Genomic DNA, 20075 nt, shown 5'->3' on the forward strand with positions numbered 1-20075 from the left:
AACTGCCTAAAATCTTTATTTCTAGAATTGCTTAGGTTTTGTGTGAGGCTAGTCTTGGTTGTAAACTTGACTACATCTGGAATTAACTAAAACCTAGAAAATAACCAAAATCCAAGCAGCTAGAAGAGCATTTTCTTAATTGGATTATTTGATGTCGAAGACCTACACTAACTCTAACCCACTCTAACCCTGGGCCACACCTTCTAGTGACAGCTCACATAAAAGGACATGGAAAAAGGAAAGTTTTTACATCCTGCCTACTTGCCCTCTCTCTCACTGGCAAATTCATCTATCCTGTTCCTAAACCATTCCCTCACTGGTGTTAGCAGCCACTTCTAAATTCCAACACGAACTGAACTGACAGTTCTCTAGGATATCCTTTGGACTCCAGTACCAGATGGGGCTGCTGAGACATCCAGTCATGTGGAATGAACATCTTCCAGATCATTAGCCTTTCAATCAGGAGACAGCCACTGTTGAACTACCCAGACCACATCATCAAGCCACTCTAATAATTTCCCTTTTAATATCTATTAGTTCATTCTATCATTTCTGTTCCTTCAGAGAACCCTGACTAATCCACCTGGACACACCAGCATGCAGTTCTTCTGTAGCTAACTGTAGCAGTGGTTTGGGGTTAAGAATTAGCTAGTACTATATAGTAGGCATCTACCCCGTGTTGACCATGAAGTGTACCAGCCTGGTGCACTTAGCCTGGTCTCCCTGAAAACATCCTGAGCTCAGAACTTCTGTACAGTTCCGAACTCTACCTGGGAATAAGACGCTGAGGAGCAGGGATGCAGAACGGGATGAGGGAGGCCGGATCCTAGGATGCCTGACTGTGTTGGGCAGCACCAAGGAAAGAGTACTGCACTGAGCTGGCTCTGAGGAAACCCAGGAGATGTGTCTCAAAACCATCTGCACCATGAGAAAAGGGGAGCGTTTGCCTACCATCACCCATTCAAGAGGACAACACAGGGGTGTCTGTTCCCTACACTCCAGTTCACATAGGCAAGAGTCACACACAGATCCTGTCCCCTGGATGGAAAGCAGGAAGCTACACACAGCAGGCTCAAGTGAGTCCCTGCAGGCTGCACCTCATCAAAGCTGGCCAGAGCCTGCTTGAACCAGTCTTTAGAGCTACTGACTAAGTGGTAGGGCAGAGAGCAGTAGACTGGGGCTTTGTATAAGACACACGTGTTGTTGATGAACAGTGTTTCACAGGGTAATCTGTGCTGGAAAGTACGAATGGACCCAAGTCCAAAGCTCAGCTGTTGGTTGGACAACTGAAGGCCATGTCACATGACAGCAGGAAGCCTCTGACTCAGGAGTAATACAGAGCAGCACATCTGGAAGATTCAGTCGGTTTCCCTCCCCTCAAGCCAGGTCCTGAGCTGGGGTCCTGATGACATGCCTTCTCAGGAGCCCCCCAATTATAACTGCAGTTCTCCCCACCATTCTTCTGCTATGAGTGAACAGTTTTTGTTCATGGTGTCTGGTTCCAGACATTCATGGCCTCCTGAAGCAAACACTGTACTGCCTGAATGCCTTGAGCTCTCTCTGTGGGCAGGGGGAACAGCCCAAGTCCCTCCTCCTCAAAACCCTCACCCCTGCACAAGCCTGCTGTACTTATATAGCCTGTTTCCTTTGGAGCGATGACTTCAGGAGGACTGTCTTCAGGAGAGGGACACGTGAGTGATGAGGCTCTGAATGCCGGTGCTCATTAGGAGCTGGTATACACATGGACATAATGAGAAAGAAATCTTAAAATCTCTCCACAGTTCAAGGTGAAGGCAAGGGTCCCAATATGGTTGTACACATCTGCTATCCCAGAATTTAGGATGCTGAGACAGGATCATAGTTTTAATCTCAGCCTGGGCTATATTACGGTACCCTGGTTTCAAAGTCAAGGTAAAGGTTTGGCCTCTCACTATTATCTTCCTATTTTTGGCAGCTAGCTTCTTTTTTCCCCCAGTTCTCATGAATTGCTCATCAGGTGTTATTTGGGGCTTGAGAGATGGCACAGTGGATAAGAGCATTGGCTGCTCTTCCAAAGGTCCTGAGTTCAATTCCCAGCAACCACATGACGGCTCATAACCATCTATAGTGAGATCTGGTGCCCTCTTCTGGTGTGCAGACATACATGTAGACAGAATACTATATACATAATAAATAAATAAATCTTTTAAAACACAAGATAATTGTTAAAATTAAAAAACAGTTATTATTTGACAAAGAATTATTCTACTTAACACTTCTCTAAGTCATGGTATACAAGATGAGCAGAGAGCCCTGTTCTCTTCCAGGTAGTAAGAAATTTAAAAAATATGCTTTTGAGGGCTGGAGAGATGGCTCAGCGGTTAAGAGCACTGTCTGTTCTTCCAGAGGTCCTGAGTTCAATTCCCAGCAACCACATGGAGGTTCACAACCATCCGTAATAAGATCTGGTGCCCTCTTCTGGCCTGTAAGCATGTATGTTGAACACTGTATACATAATAAATAAATAAATCTTTTTAAAAAAATATGCTTTTGAGTGTTTTTCTTTTTAATTTATGTTTAGAGATGAGATCTCCAATATGTTGTCCAGACTGGTCTCAAAATCATGGACTCAAGTGATTCTGCCACATCAGCCTCCTGTGTGCAGGGTTTACGTGCATACACCACTGTTCCCAGCTTAGACTTCTGTCTGTGGTTTCTTTTCCTAATGAGCCTTGAGCTGATAAAAATTAGGAGGCAATACATCATCAACCTTGCTATGGTTTGAATCTGACACTTCCTCTGCACGCTTGGGGTTTGAACACTTGTACCGCAGCTGGTGGTGGTATTTTGAGGGGTTGTGAAACCTTTTAAGAGGAGGGGCTAAGCTAGTGAACTTTGGTTACTAGGGTTAGGCCTTTAAAGATTATACCTGGGCCCTGAATTACAGCCTACTGTGATGTGACAAGCCTCTTCCAAATGTTCCCACCTACCCCCTAAAGCATCTATCTTAATGCATTCTTATTGAATAATTAAATTAAGTTTGGGCTGGAGAGATGGTTCACTGGCTAAAAGCACTAGCTGCTCTCACAGAGGACCTGGATTCAGGTCCCAGCATCCATATGGCTGCTCACTACCTTCCATGACTGCAGATCCAGAACATCCAATGTCTTCTACTGGCCTCTATGGACAACAGGCATATATATGTTGCATATACCACAAACATACATGCAGACAAATATTCATATACATCAAATATGTGTGTGTGTGTGTGTGTGTGTGTGTGTGTGTGTGTGTGTGTGTGTGTGTATACACATATATATCTTTTTTGTTTTTTGGGGGTTTTTTTGTTTTTGTTTTTTGAGACAGGATTTCTCTGTGTAGTTTTGGTACCTGTCCTGGATCTCGCTCTGTAGACCAGACTGGTCTCGAACTCACAGAGATCCGCCTGACTGGGATTAAAGGCATGCACCACCACCACCAGGCTCTTTTTTTTAAAAAACAGGGTCACTATATAGTTGTGGCTATCCTGGAACTCATTATGTAGATCAGGATAGCCTTGACCTCACAGAAATCTGCCTCCCTATTGCTGGGATTAAAGGTGTGAGCCACCATGACCAACCCAAAAATAAAATTTGACAATACAACATTTAAAAGGTAATAATTCAAAACATAAAAATAAAAAAATAAAAAAAGATAAATAATTCATCTAATATCTAGGTCCTAGGAATCAATTTCAGGTACCCACACTTGCACAAGCAGAAGTCTTTACCCGCTGTGCTGTCTCATTGGCCCTTGGCAAATATTTTAGTAATTTATCCCTTAATGAGAAAGCTGTCAGAAAAATGCTTCTGTGTGTCGCTGTGTGTTCTTGAGATTGAAGCCAGGGCCTCGAGCATGATATGCAAGTGCCTTCCCACTTTAGGGTCTATGCCCTAAAAAACAATATATACATACATACATAATTTGTATTAAATTAAAATATATATTAAATTAATTAATTAAAACATTTTTTAAAAGTCTTCATGTAGCCCAAATGTATTCTTTTCAGTCCAAGCTTCCTAGTGAGACCTAGAGTCCTGAACATGTGACATCCCAGAGAGCTCGGTGTCCCAGCTCAGGTAGTCAAGACTCATGCGTGTTCAAGCCTGCTTCTGTAGGAACAGCCTGTGGAGGTCTGAGGAGCTCTGTCTGCACAGGTGATTCTGTCACTCAGTGAAGCTGACAGAACTCAGTGACAGGGCCACCCTGCACCTCTCCAAGGGCACCTTGCTCAGAGAGGCTGAACTTGGGGTGAGAATGCCTTTGGTGAGCAGGTACTTTTCACTCCAAATGACAATGATTCCCATCTTTGGGACTGAAGCAAAGGCAAGACCTTTCACCAGGGAACACTTTAAGAGTGACGTCATTCACTCACGTCATGGTTCAGGTGCAAATTACTCCTATTTTTGCTATCTTTAAGGGATGGGAGCTTATTTTTTTCTCTAGAGGGAAAGAGCTCCAACACTGAACTTTAATCAGAGAGAGGATGGTAGCAGAGCAAAGCTTTGTAGATGAGACAGCCCCTGCCCTCAGGGCATCCACCATCCCTGGCAAGAAAAATTGTACAGATGTGCTTCGGTGGAGAACACCTTCAACCCCAGCACTCTGTAGGCAGAGGCAGAGGAGATGAATGAGTTCCAGGCCAGCCTGGTCTACACAGCAAGTTCCAGGTCTCAGCCAAGGCCACACAGTGAGACTGTTTCACAGTAGAGAGGAAATAGATGGCATAGGTGCACGAGCTAAAAGTAAAGGGACCAGTCTTCAGACACTTGCTTACGTTTGAGTGGCAGCTTTCTGTCTGACCTGTGGGCGCAAGAAGCCCCTTGTAGCCAGATTTTGTCTCGGTAGAAGTTCATTCCAGCCAGTCTCAGGTCTGACCCAAGGTCCACGGCCGGAATAAAACTTGATCTGATCTTTAAGAAAGAGGTCTGGATTTGAGAAAGGTGACCAGATGTCCTAATTTTATAATACATGGGTCTCTCCTGTGCATCATCCTAATGAGCATTGCTTTTAGCACAATCATTTACTAAGCCATAATAATTGGGTTTTCATCCCTCATTTTGTGGCTTGCTTTCATAAGCTATTCCTCTTTCCAGGACTCCTTTCTCAGTCTAAGCCAAAATGAAGCAGCAACCATGGCTTCCTTCTCTTCCCCGTGAGTGAGGGTGGGAGAGAGAGGTGGTGTCCAGAGCCACAGGCACCAACCTCCATTGGTTCCACTTGATCTTGGGTGTTTGGGCTGTGATTGTGACAGGGTCTCATGCAGCCCAGGCTGACTGAAACTCATGAATTGCTGACTTTCCTGTCTTTCTGCATCTCAATTGCTGGGTGATTGTTCCAAGTGTGACCTACTGTACCTTTACTTTCTGTCTCTATAGTTTTACGTATTTCAGGCAATAGCATATAAATAGGATTATATGATACAGAACCGATGGCTACTGGCTTCTGTCTCTCAGTCATAATCGCTTTGAAGGTTATTTGCATATGACATGTGTCAGTAGCTGTGATGCTATTCTTGGTTGTCAACTTGAATATCTGGAATTAACTAAAACCCAAATGACTGGGCACACTTATGAGGGTTTTTTTTTTCTTAATTAAATCATTTGAAATAGGAAGACCCACTTCCAGTCGGGATCTTTGAGGCAAGAAGATCCACATTTAATGCGGACCACACCTTCCGCTGACAGCCTGTATGGAGGACATGGAAGAAGGAAGTTCTCTCTCTTTGCCTGCTTTTTCTCACCCTCACTAGCAAGTCCATTCCTTTATTGACATTAGAGCCTACTTCAGGATTCTGGTATACACTGAAGACCAGCTGAGACAACCAGCCTGGTGGACTACATAATTACTGGATTCTTGGACCTTCTGTTCATAGGCAGCCATCATTGGGTTAGCTGGACCACAGCATGTAAGTCATTATAGTAAATCCCCTTTCTATATATAGATTTATTCTGTAAATTCTTTTGCTCTAGGGAACCATGACTAATACAAGAATTTATTTTTTATGATCCTTAGTAGCACTCCATATTGTACACTGCATTTTACTCATCCATTTGTCAGTCAGTGGACATGTGGGTTGTCTCTGCTTTCTGCCTGTTATGATTAATGCCACTATGGCATTCACATACAAGTGTAACAGGAGTTCCTGCAGAGCACTGTAGCTGCCTGATCCTGGAGGGTTAGCATCTGGGTTTTGATATGCCTTTTGTGTCCATTACCTTCTGTTTGAAGTGTATAAACCTTATCTGAATGCTTCCTAAAAGGTTCAAAGCCTATGCAAAACTTGGTTGTGGGAGAACTCAGAAAACTAAGATGTCTTGTGACTGGGAACTGCTTTGGCATTTTTCTCTTTGGGGAGCTTCAGATAAGAGATTTTGGTGTGCAGAAATTGACCTGCTACGGTGTAAATTGTATAACAATTTTTAAAAAAGCCTTTTGAAAGCTACAGTCAGTCAGTTCACCAGAAGCTGATCCCTCTGCAACTGCAAAGGCTAAAAATCATCCTAGAGTGACCCCGTTTCTTCCATGGACCTGAGTGAAACCGAAAACCTGACAACATACAAGTACTTTCCTGAACATACATCTTCTTTTACAATCCCAATGACTTTAGTTGTTTTACTCTGCTGTGCCATGAACTCATAGGGAATGGGATCCACAGCTCAGCTGCTTTCCTGGGTTAGCACATTGTGCTACTCTAGACAGAGCAATCTGGCACTGAGATGGAACCCAGGAACCTATCTCTTTGGCTTCCTTCTTTTTCTAATAATTTTCCTTCATGCATTTCAGAAAACTGTCCCAGCTCCTAGAAAACTTAATGTGCTCAGCATGCTGTTCATTCTCTTGGCAAAAATCTGCCCTTAGCTGTTCATTTACAAGGCCAGCAGCATGCAGGGTAGCACAGGAGACTCCTCCAACTCTGCCGGGGAAACGTTAGTGGGATGTCCTTTCTTGATAATACCTGTTCTGGTGCACCTGCTGAATCATCCTTCAAGTAGATTCACACATAGGCTGCTGAAGGAGCAACTCTGTGTTCTCCAGAAGGCAGCTACCTGGGCTGAGCTTCTCGCTCCCCAGGGCCCAGCATTTTAGCAGATCACTGGAAGATGGTGGTTCTTTGTAGAAAACACACCCTTTTCTCCAGGATATGTTCTTAGAAGTGGAATTCATGGATCACATGTAACTCTGTTAGAACGTTCTGGAACTTCCAAGCTGTTTTTCTAGAGTGGCTCTACCACTGTGTAACAATTTCTGTTTCTATATTTTCTTCTGACTTCAATTTTCCTTCTTAGCTTGTTGTACATATTTACTTATCTATTTACTTACTTACTTACTTACTTACTTACTTATTGAGACAGGATGTTACATCACTCAGCCTGGCTTCTAATTCCCTATGTAATAGAATCTGACCTTGAACTCCTAATCCTCCTGCCTCCACCTCCTAAATTGCTGGGGTTACTGGGCATGTGCCACCACAGCCAGCTTGGATTTTTGTGTTAAAATCTCTTTGGCTATTTTACTGGATGTCCTCCTGAAATATTGACTGGAGTTGAACTGAAACCCTAGCTCAATGGTTCTCAACCTTCCCAATGCTACAACACTTTAATAGTTTCTCATGTCGTGGTGACCCCAACCATAAAATTATTTTGTTGCTACTTCATAACTGTAATTTTGCTACTCTTATGAATGGTAATGTAAATATCTAATATGTAGGATATCTGATATGCGACCCCCAAAGGCATCTCAACCCACAGGTTGAGAACCACTGCCCTAGGTGGGTCTGGGAAGAAGTAAAACCTTTCAATATTAAGTATCCATGGTTTCTCTTTGGTTTTTTTTATGCTATCTTTTGGGGTAATGAGTTTATTGTTTTACTTTTACATGTGTTTATTTATTGTGTATGTAGGTGGGAATGTGTACATGGAGGCCAAAGCACAACCTCCAAGAGACTGTTCTCTCCTTCTAGTATGTGTGTTCTAGGAATTGAACTCAGTTCTTAAGGCTAGCTAGCACCTTTATCACCAAGCCATATTGTTGGCCCCACTCATGCTTTCTTTTATACAGTCTTTCCATAGAGTTTTCAATTTTCCTCCTCAAGACTCTTATCCACTCTTAACTAAGAGAATTCTTTGATTCTGTGATATTACTATGGCAAATGATATCTTATTTTAACACATTATTGTTGTACAGGACTGCACTCCAAATTAAACAAACACCAGCTATGCTCGATTACAAAAGATCATCCTGTCTGGGGTTGTTAACTGTATCCCCTCACAGAAGGCCGGGGAGGGTCCCCTGAATATCCACCTACTCTCTGACACCTGTTGAATGCAACCCATCCCTAACTGCATGTGGCCTCAGAGGGACTAGAGTGTACAGATCAGGAAGACTAGAGGAAGGGGCCACTCTGTCTATGTGGCAATTCGAAATTCTTCATCCCTAATGCATAGTTTCCAATGTGGCCTTTTGTGTGGGGAAGAGAACACCCACACTCCAGTAGCAACCCCCTCATCTATGCTCTGTAAGCCCAGTAAACTCATGGTTCCCCAGAGAACAGTGGCAGAATCATACCTAGCTTTGTCATTGGGACCTTAGGATTAGGCTAGACTTTGATTATGTTTTCCCCAGGGAAGGAATTTAGCATCAATTGTTTACTATGCATTTTCTCTTACTTACTTAGTTGCTGGCTTGTGGTGAGAACAAAGGCCATCAATTGCTTTTAGTTTGGTCTCACATCTTTCTACCTTTCTGGGCTCGCATTCATTCTGACAGTTTTTCAGTCGATTATCTTGGGACTCCTGTGTAAATGGTCATGCCACTTGTGACTAGTGATAGTTTTTGCCTCTTCCTATATCATATTTGTTTCCATTTCGATCTCCTCATGGCCTCTCCCACCTCTGTAATTCCATGATATGACAGGGAGAGCAGATGCCTCATCTGGTTCCACTTCTTAAGAGCTAGAAAAATGGCTCAGCAGTTAAGAGCTGCTAAGACTGCTCTTCCAGAATATCCAGGTTCAATGCCCAGCACCCACATGGCAGCTCACAACTGTCTGTAACTCCAAGATCTGACACCCTCACTCAGACAGACAGATATGCAGGCAAAACACCAATGCACATAAAATAAGGAGAAATAAATTATTTTTTAAAAAAGAACATAGTTTCTTTGTTAAGTAAGATGTTAGCTGTGGATTTGTAGAAGGTAGCCTTTATCAACCCAAAAAAAAAATCCCTTTCTTTGGGCCCTGAAATCCCACTGAGAACAGGCAAAAAGCAACAGCTTCCTTCTTCCATGTCCTTTGATATAGGCTGCCACCAGAGGGTGTGGCCCAGAGTTACAGTGGGTCTTCCCACCTCGAATAATCCAACCAAGAAAAGCCATTGTAGCTCTTAGGTTTTAGTTGATTCCAGATGTAGTCAAATCGACAACCAAAATTGGCCATCCTAAGTAGCAAGTGCTCTTAACTGCTGAACCATTGGTCATTTATGTGACAGTTTTATAACTTTTAAAATATCAGTTGTTTTTTTTCATTTCCTCCTTTTTCTAGATAGACTTTTTATTTTTAATTTTGTATGTGTATTGAGGAGGTGCATTCATATGACTCAGCATGTATATGACAGAGGACAACTTAAGAAGTTCATTTTCTCCTTCTACTATGTGAGTCCTTAAGACTGAACTCAGGTTGTCAGGCTTGGCAGCAAGCACCTTTGCCCTCTGATCAACCCATCATCATCATCATCATCATCATCATCATCATCATCATCACCGTTATTATTATTTGCAGTTTGGGAACTGTCTTAGTTAGGGTTTCTATTGCTGTGATGAAATACCATGACAAAAAAGCAAGTTAGGGAGGAAAGGGTTTACTTGGCTTACACTTCCATCTCACCATTCATCATTGAAGGAAGCCAGGACAGGGACTCAAACAGGGCAGGGACCTGAAGGCAGGAGCTATGTAGGGGCCATAGAGGAGCACTGCTTACTGGCTTGCTCCCCATGGCTTGCTCAGCCTACTTTCTTATAGAACCCAGGACCACCTGCCCAGAGGTGACAATTGCCCATAGCCACAATGGGCTGGGCCCTCCCACCTCATTCACTAATTAAGGAAATACCCTACAGGCTTGCCTATATCCTGATCTTAGGAAGGCATTTTCTCAATTGAGGCTCCTTCCTCTCCAGTGACTCTAGCTTATGTCAAGTTGACATAAAACTAGCAAGCACAGGAACTAAGCCCAGAACCTCATGGATGTTAAGAAATGCTCTGCACCAAGCTATAGCCAGACCCATACATGGTATTTTAGATACCTAAGAGGAAGGACAGTTGCCCTGGAGGATCTTATATTGCTCCTGAAGCTGGAGTTCTAGCGTGGTTGGTAGACCGCTTACCTAGCATGCACCAGGCCCTGGGTTCCATCCCTAACTGTATAAAAGTCAGTGTGGTGGTATTCACTGTGTGCAGTGCTGGGGAGGTGGAGGCAGGAGGATCAGGACTTCAGGACATCTGCAGCTACATCCTGAGTTTGGGGCCAGCCTGAGATAGATGAGACCCTGTCTTCAAGAAATAATATTTTTTTTAAAAAAAGAAAGAAATAATAATAATTAAAAACAACAACAAAGTTTGTTCTTGCCTCTTAGTAACACAAAACACTCCCCCTACACTGAAAATACCAAAAACCCCAGGCAGCGAAGGCTTTGTAAGACCTGCCCTGGGGGCTCTTGTAAGTTCCAACTGGAGGAAAGGAGATAGGTGTCTGTCCTAAAGACACTAGTGTGAAGAGGAGGGAATTGGCTGGACAGATTTGGAAAAGGTGTGAGTTTAACTTTGATACCATAAAAAGAAAGGAAAGACACATGCCTGTTGTGGAGAGGGCTGCAGCTGTGGGCACCTTGAGCTAGTCACAGCAGGACAGGGCTCACAGGGGGCCATCTGTACTGGGCCAGAATGTGGCCAAAAACAAGAGCTGGAGCTGGGAAGAAGTAGCCACACAACAGCTGAGACATCCTCAGGAGAAAGGGCTTGGGACAGGAGGTCCTGGGGAGAGACATCAGGGATATGAAGTCCTTGTCTGGGCTATGGAGGCACAAGGCTGCTGGCCTACAAAGGGAGAGGAAGCAACAGGGAGCCAGAGCAGCCCAGGTTAGGAGCAGCGAGGGGATCTGTGCCAGGCAGTCAACCGTCAGATATTTGTTTATTTATTTCTTCCTTCCTTTCTTTCTTCCTTACTTCCTTTCTTCTTTTCTTCCTTCCTTCCTTCCTTTCTTTCTTATTAATTTAGTGTGTATGTGTGTATGTGTGTGTGTGTGTGTATGCACATGTGTGTGCATGTGTGTAAGTATGAGCACAGGAATGTGGGCATGTGCAGGCCAGAGGAAATCACTGAATATCTTTTACAATTGTTCCCCAAACTGTTTTTTTTTATTTTTTAAATGCTTATTTTGTGTGTGGAAAGGGGCGCACACACGCCATAGCATGTGTGAAGGGCAGAGGACAACTTGATGAAGTTCATTTTCTCCTTCCACTGTGTGTGTCCCTGGGCTTCACCTCAGATTATCAGGATTGGCACTGAGCCAGCCAGCTAGCCATCTGCCTTATCTTGCAACATATGCTCTTACACTGAACCTAGAGCTCTCAGACTAAACTGACTAGTCAGTCAGCCCATCCCAAGGATCCTCCTGTCTCTGTCTCCCCAGCACTGAGATTATAGGAATGTTCCACAGTGCCTATCTCTTTTAGGTGGGTGCTAGTAAGTTTTTTTCTGTCCATTTAGCAGCTACAAATGAATCTACAGATATTTTAATTATCATCTGCGGCCCCAGGACCCATAGTCAGTGCCCCTCGAACCACTCAAGTCATGGCCAGGCAGGGCTTCCTGTCCAACAGTCCTGGCTCTGCCATGGTCGTTATAAGTAGGTTTAAATTAAGTCTATATCATTCTATTTATCAATAAGTCTTGGGTGAAAATTTGCTAGCTCAGAGAGATTGAGTAGCAACTAGCTGACCTTGCTTTTTGGCAGTTTTTCCTACTATCCAATGTCTCTCCACAGATGTTGTTCCTTTCTCATTAGCATTTTAAAAATTTAAAGTTAATAAAGCACAGTGTAATCTATCTCTGGGGGTCTTTATTACTCCTTTCTGCTTATTAAGCACATCTTTTAAAGTGCAATTTGATCTTTCTGTAACTGTTTGTCCTGTAGGATTGTGTGGTATACCTGTAATATGCTTTATGTTGTAATATGCAAAAAAAAAAAAGCTTGTTTCATTTTACTAGAGACGTATGCTGGAGCATTGTCAGTCTTAATTTGTACAGGCATCTCCATGGCCATGACTTCTAATAGATGTGTAATTACAGAATTGGCCTTTTCAGAATTTAAAGCATTGAAATCCTGGATATGTAACTATGGTATAGTACATATATTTTAATTTTCAAAACCCTGAGAAATGAAACACATCCATTTGACAAATTTCATTTCTTTGAGTACCTTTTGTGTTACTTCCTGCAGGTAATGGAGTTTTATTATACAAAGAACAAGTAGGACATTTTCTTGTAATTTCCTTGGCTTGTTGCTAAGTGATAGAAAAATCTTTCTTCAAAGCTTTGCTGTTAATGGTGTTTCTTATGAAATTCTGAGGCTTCTAGCACATTTCCTACCGATAGTTGATCAATTTCATTATTACCTTGTGCTAGAGGGCCAAGTAGACCCATATGGGATGTATGTGTTATATGCATGGGATAATTTCTATTTCTGATTACTTGTTGTAATTGAATAAATAACAAATTTAATTCTAAATCATCTGGAATAAGTTCAGCAGTTTCAATATGTAAAACAACTCTTTCTACATATTTAGAATCAGTAACTATATTAAGAGGTCCTGGAAAATCTAATAATACCATGAAAATAGTATGTAATTCTGATTTTTAAACTGAACTATAAGGTCTTTGAGCCACTTTACTTAATTTTCCTGACTTATAACCTGACTTATTTGCATTAGTATAGAATTTAGGGGCTCCAGAAATTGGTGTTCCCTTTATTATATGAGGGAGAATCCAATTAGTTCATTTTATAAACTGAACTCTCTTGCTTTTGGGATATTTGTTGCTAATCTCTCCCAAGAAATTACTGCAAGCACATTGCCAGTGTTCATTTTCTGCCCCAAATGAGGCAATCTCAGCATTAGTAAAATGTATCACAATTTCTGCTGGGTCTGATATAATTCCTGATAATAGATGAAGTCTCAATTTTCCTTTCAGAATCAATTCAGAAACCTTTTCTACATAGGTTTTTTATTTTTTTCTCCATTTGTGTGGTAAAAATATCCATTCTAAGATATTATCTTCTCTCTGCATAAGAATTCCTGTAGGAGAATGCATAGAAGGTAATCTGACCAGGATACAATCAAGCTCTGAATCTAAAAGATCCACACGTTCATCCTGTAATTTCTTTTCTACCAAAGTCAATTCTCTCTCAGTCTCAGCTGATAGTTTTCTTGGACTATTTAAGTCCTTATCACCTCATAAGGTTTGAAATAAATTACTTAGTTCTTGAGAATTGTGGGCCATAGCCAGTTAATATCTCCCAGCAATTTTTGAAAATCATTAAGAGTTCGTAATTGATCTTTCTTGATTTGTGCTTTCTGTGGTTGAATTTTCTGCAAACCTATCTTATATTCTAAATAATTAATAGAATCTCCTCTGTGTATATTTTCAGGAGCAATTTGAAATCCTCAACAAGGAAAAATACTCTTTACTTCTTCAAACATATTTTCTAAGATATCTGCATCTGAATCAGCTAGTATGATATCATCCATATAATGGTATATTATAGATTGAGGAACTGTTTACAAATTAGTTCTAATGACTACTGTACAAAATAGTGACATACGATGGAACTGTTTAACATTCCTTGTGGATACATTTTTCATTGATAGCCTTTAACAGGATGGAAATTATTATAAGTTGAAGGCAAATTTTTTCTATCCTGTTCTTGTAAAGGTATGGTAAAAAAAAAAAAAAGCAGTCTTTTAAAGCATACACTATAATAGACCATTCCTTAGGTAATAAAGAAGGCAAGGGAATTCCAGGCTGTAAAGAGCCCATTGGCTGAATCAGCTTGTTTATGGTTATTAAATCTGTTATCATTCTTCATTTTCCAGATTTCTTTTTAATGACAAATATAGAAAAATTCTTCAATTTGTTGAACATTTAATTCCTCCTGTACCAGCTGTTCTAATGCCTGTAATTTTTCTGATGTCAAAGGATATTGTTCCACCCAGACAGGTTTTTCAGTTAACAATTTTAGAAGTAAAGCTGTTAGTTTCTTTAAACAACCAACAGCTATTATGCTCTGCTTATGTACAACCTAAACGCTCTGTAACTGTTCTTGATAATACCTTTTAATATTTTTCCCAGACATATTTTTTTATTTTATGGTTTGTTTCTGAGATTGGAGGAATAGTAATTGGTGTTTTCCATTGCTGCAACAAATCACATCCCCACAAATTCATATCTGTCCTCTGGCCCTATATAACTCACTCTTGCACTTTGTTTTACCTGAGATAATGTTCCAATCCCTAGAAGCTGAATATTTTCCTCCTTAAGAGGCCAGTTTTGATGCCAAGATTTTGGTGAAATTATTATTACATCTGCACCTGTGTGTATCTAATCCTCAATTTCAATGCTATTTAATTGTATTTTTAGCTTTAGTCTCTGATCATTTACAGCAGTTTGCCAAAATAATTGTTTTCTGAACTTTTTGTTGTAGCTATTGAAACTGTTCACATTCAGAGAAGTGTGGTTTTTTAACAATAGGTATTAAGTCTTTTAATTGCTCTGTGGATGAGTTTCTCTGATGCTGACAGGGAATGATTGAACAAAGTTTGATATTGGGGCCTGCAGGAGGCCCCTCACAGTGTTTCCCTGATAGCAAAGGTTTACCTTGCCTGTCCCTTGTTGATCTGCATTCATTAGCCCAATGACAACAGCCTTTGCCACACCTTCTGCATACTCCAGAAGGCTGGGGCCTTCTGTTTCGATTATCCTTAGAAAAAACATTGTTTCTAGAATGCATACAATTCCTTTTCAAATGATCTTTTTTTTTACCACAATTAAAATGACAGACATTTTGATTTTTTTGAAATTTTTAGTTCCTCCTGTATTTCCTATCCAAATATCATTGTAAGTGTGAGATCCAATATTAGCTACATTTCAGATACACTGATCTATCGGTGCTAATCTTGCCTTTAAGGACCTAATTACCCTTTTGCATTATTAATTAGAATTTTCAAAAGCCAAAGATTCAATTAATATTTGTCTGACTTCTGGATCTGATATCATTCTATTTACAGCTGAAGTCAATCTTTGTAAAAAAAATCAATGAAGGTTTCTTTTGGGCCTTGTATAATTTTAGTAAATGACTCAGTCCTCTTTCCTGATTCTTCAACCCTGTCCCAAGCATTCAAAGCTGCTATATGGCATAGAGTCAAGATGTTATTATCAAATGTAATCTGTCTTTGCAAATCAGCATACTGTCCTTCACCGAGAAGTTGGTCTTGAGAAATTTCCATACCTCTAGCCCTACCTCTCTCCACCATGTTCTCCATTGTAACTGAGGACCAGCTTCCAATATTGCTGTAGCTAAATCTTTCCAGTCTTTTGTTTGTTTGTTTTGGTTTGGTTTTGTTTTTGTTTTTCGAGACAGGGTTTCTCTGTGTAGCTTTGCCCCTTTCCTGGATCTCACTCTGTAGACCAGGCTGGCCTGGAACTCACAAAGATCCACCTGCCTCTACCTCCCGAGTGCTGGGATTAAAGACGTGTGCCACCACTGCCTGGCATCCTTCCAGTCTTGTAGAATAATTCTGTTCTGAGTTACCCATGAATTTAACATCTGCTTCACAAAAAGTGAATGCATACCATATGAAATTACTTCCTTAAATCTCTTCAAGTCTAACATTTCTCTAGGATCCCAGTTAACTTCTGCATAGCCTTGGGGGTACCTATCATCTGGTGGTCATTCTTGTATGGTAACTTGATAAATTAAGGTTGGTTTTCTAGTAACCTTAAGGCTCTTTTCTTCAGTTTCATAATGCAATGGTGTGGTAGGTTCTGCTCTAAATTCCTCTGTCAGTGTCTGAGTATTTTTCTTATTTTCATTAGTAGATCTTTCTAAGGCTTGTGTCTTATCAGTAGTAAGTCTTTCTAAATTTTTTATCTTATCAGTCAAATTTTCATATTTGGCACAGTTATCAAACTGCTTTTTAAGGATAAAATATGAATTACCAAACTGATAGTAATTACAATCCCCATTATGTCAATCCCAGCTAAGTGGTTTATCCCCTCATTTATTTCTTCCACTTGCAACCCATCCATAGTAGCACTATACAAAGTCTTAACTCTCTGCATTATGAGATTTCCAATTCTTAACATGAGAAAGACTGTTCTTTTTAATATTATTTAACCCTTTCCTTAAGGACTTCCCAAGTGTCTCACCAAATCTACTGACTTCTCAGTTTGTCCATAGCAACAACACCATCAACAGCAGGCTCTAGCCCCTCCCACAATTTCCAAGGGAGCCCTCTTTTTGGAGTCTCACAAGCAGTTTCAGAAAGGCCTAGGTGGTGACTATGGACATGCCGTCTGGCATGACTTCTCTGTCTGTGTAGTGGTGCCATGAGTTAGAGTGCCAAATGATGTTTTTCAGGTGGCTTAGTGGCTGCACATGAACCTACTACTATTTTAATTATCATCTGTGGCCCCAGAGCCCTGCAGTCAGTGCCCTGCTGGCCACTCAGGCTAAGGCCTGGCAGAGCTTCAGGTCCTGTGGCCATGGCTCTGCTGCAGCTGTGATATGTAGGTTTAAATTAAGTCTATATCATTCTATTTATCAGTGAGACTCGGGGGTCAAAAGCTGGGGTGAAAACATGCTAGCTCAGATGCTATGGGATGTCTTTCTGAATATGTTTTATTACCATTGGTTAATAAAGAAGCTTCTTTGGCCTATAGCAAGGCAGGATATAGTCAGTTGGGAAATCCAAGCAAAGATTCAGAGAGAAGAGGGCCGAATTGGGGAGATACCAGGGAGCCACCCAAGAAGCAAGATATGAAAGTACCAGTAAGCCACCAACTATGTGGCAATACATAAATTAATAGAAGTGGGTTAATTTAGGATGTAAGAGCTAGCTAGTAATAAGCCTGAGCCATAGGCCAAACAGTGTGTAATTAATATTAAGTCTCTAAGTGATTATTTTATAAGCTGCTACAGGACCGAGCAGGACAGAGAAAAGGCTATGACTACATTTGGCGCCCAGATGTTTGGCAAGAATTTCCACATAAAACTTCAGAGAGCTTTAAAAAAAAAAAAAGAAAGTTCTAAAACAGCCAAGAGCAGCTTCCTAGTTCATGTCTCTCATTGCAGCTGCAGTACAGAACCATATCCCCTGGCCACAGCAGGCCTCAGCTGAACATGGCAGACTCCTGTGGTCTCTCATGGGCTATGTTACAAAAAGGCTTCTCCCAGCCAATGCCTGTGGGCTTGAGAGCACAGTTGCACACTGCTTAATACTGCTTCCCAGAATTGGGGCAATAAACATGGCACTGATACCTCCACCATGAAGCTAGGCACTCAGGGAACAAAAGAATAGGCCAGAGCCAGTCACCAAAGCCACCACTTTGGTGCTAGCCCGTACCAGTTTAAAGCAATGGTCAGAAAAGGATTATAGATATGCATTAAAGACAAATTCAGACAGAAAAAAACCCTCTAAATGGGTCACAGTATGTTTTAAAAATGTACATAGGCTTGGAAGAAAAAAGAGAAAGGGTATATATAGATAGTCATAAAAATAAAATACGGTCTAAAAAGTAAAGTAATAAAAAATTAGCCACATGCCAGGCAGTGGTGGCGCACGCCTTTAATCCCAGCACTCGAGAGGCACAGCCAGGCAACTCTCTGTGAGTTCGAGGCCAGCCTGGTCTACAGAGTGAGATCCAGGACAGGCACCAAAACTACACAGAGAAACCCTGTCTCAAAAAAAAAATTAGCCACATAAAGATAGAATATAAGAGTGAGAGCTAGACAATGATAGGCCTGAGCTAATGGCCAAGCAGTTTAAATAATGTAAGAGTCTGTGTGTTTATTTTATAAGTGGGCTCCGGAACTGGCGGGACTTGGTGGTGGGAGCTGGAGAAAAATTCTCCAGCTACAAATGGCACCCAACATGGGGCAAGAGTTTCCACCTAAAAAACTGAAAAAAAAAAGATTCTAAAACAGAGCTAAAAACAGCTTCCTAATTGTCTCTCTCAAATGAGCGGCAGCTGCCGGTTTGAGCTACTGGCGGGTTCCTAGCGTGCGCGCTCGACCTGCTGTATGGCGGGAATGAGGCCTCTACAAGTGACACATTAAGCTGCATGGTGGATTTAGCCTTTGCTAGTACAAAACAAAAAAAGAGGTTTCTGGGCTACACGCTGCTTGGATAAAAGCATAGACCCACAATAGCTCCCAGAGCTGGTGGTAAAATACCACGCCGCCATGTTGGGAAGCTGAGGTGGGTGGAGCCAGCAGCCACAGCTGCTGCAGCTTAAAGCAATAGATTCACAATAAGACAGATTCAGATGTAATAGTTTACAACATATGTAAAATATACGTAGGCTTAAAAGAGACAAAAAAAGGTGACATATACAATTATAAAAACAGATACATAGTTTTAAAAAATAAAGTCTTTAAAAAGACAGTAAAATTAATATAAAAAATAAGCCACATAAAGATAAATATTACACAGAGAATCTGGATTGTGTTGTCTTTGGAATTTTTAACTGATTGGTCAATAAATAAATCACTGATTGGCCCGTGGCCAGGCAGGAAGTATAGGCGGGACAAGGAGGAAAATAGAGCTAAAAAATAAAAGGCTGGGTCAGAGAGACACTGCCAGCCGCCATCAGGACAAGGAAGATGTAAAGTACCGGTAAGCCACAAGCCACGTGGCAAGGTATAGATTAATAAAAATGGATTAATTTAAGCTGTAAGAACAGTTAACAAAAAGCCTGCCACGGCCATATAGTTTGTAACCAATATAAGTCTCTGTGTTTACTTGGTCGGGTCTGAATGGCTGTGGGACTGGCGGGTGTCAGAGATTTGTCCTGACTGTGGGCCAAGCAAGAAAACTCTAGCTACAATAGAAAATGCACAAAAAGTCCGGATTATGTATATTATATTTTCTTTGAATTTTATGACTGTTAATGAGCTAAATGCAGAGAGACATTTAATTATGGGGGCTACTAAGTTAAACCAACATATATATTTTAAAGCTATCTTGACTTCAAAATTTTGGTCTCAGGATATGTTGCTTTGGAAAAGAGGCTCTGCTTTTGTTTCGACAGGAAGCAAGAGGTCACGGCTTCATTCCAGGTTAAGATGGATCAGATTTGATCAAGTGAGATGTCCCAAACCTTGACAGATGGTATCGATCAACAAAGGTTATAGCTAGTCTTCCCAGGACTTGACCATTATCTCAAATTTTCTCAAGATCCCCATAAGATGACCAGTGCCTCCAATCAGCAAGAAGTAATATAGAAAACTATACCCAAATTCCCAAAATATTGTTTATGAATGTTTGTTTTCATTTAAAGGGGGTTGGTTATAAATGGTTAATGGTCATAGTCAATCTCTTTCTAAAGAAAAAAGGGGGTATTATTGGTGAAATTATTAAGGCCACTCTATGTAGTTAAAAGGGAGGTTTATTTTGTGAGGTAACTTACAAGTGAAGGGATAGGCTACAGGGTCTGGGAAAGGTGTAGCACAGTCTGACGGTGTTCTCTGGAGAACTCTGCTTGGTCTACCTCCAGCGTCCAGGGTTCAGGAACCAAGAGAGCCTGCGCATCTGGATCTCAGGTCTTCAGGGTCCTCTCTCGGCCCCACCTTGTAGGCATGACAGTTACCAAAGTCTCAATGGGGGTTGGAACTCCCAGATAAAAGCTGGAATGTCTACCCACTACAGAGTATGATATAGAAATCATTGAAAAAAAAAGGGTAGATTATTAAATCTACTTTAATCCGAAAAAACAACTGGTAAT

The sequence above is a fragment of the Peromyscus californicus genome, unplaced genomic scaffold (genome assembly GCF_007827085.1).
Source record: "Peromyscus californicus insignis strain IS unplaced genomic scaffold, ASM782708v3 Scaffold_3__1_contigs__length_106647218, whole genome shotgun sequence".
In the NCBI taxonomy this organism is placed as follows: domain Eukaryota; kingdom Metazoa; phylum Chordata; class Mammalia; order Rodentia; family Cricetidae; genus Peromyscus; species Peromyscus californicus.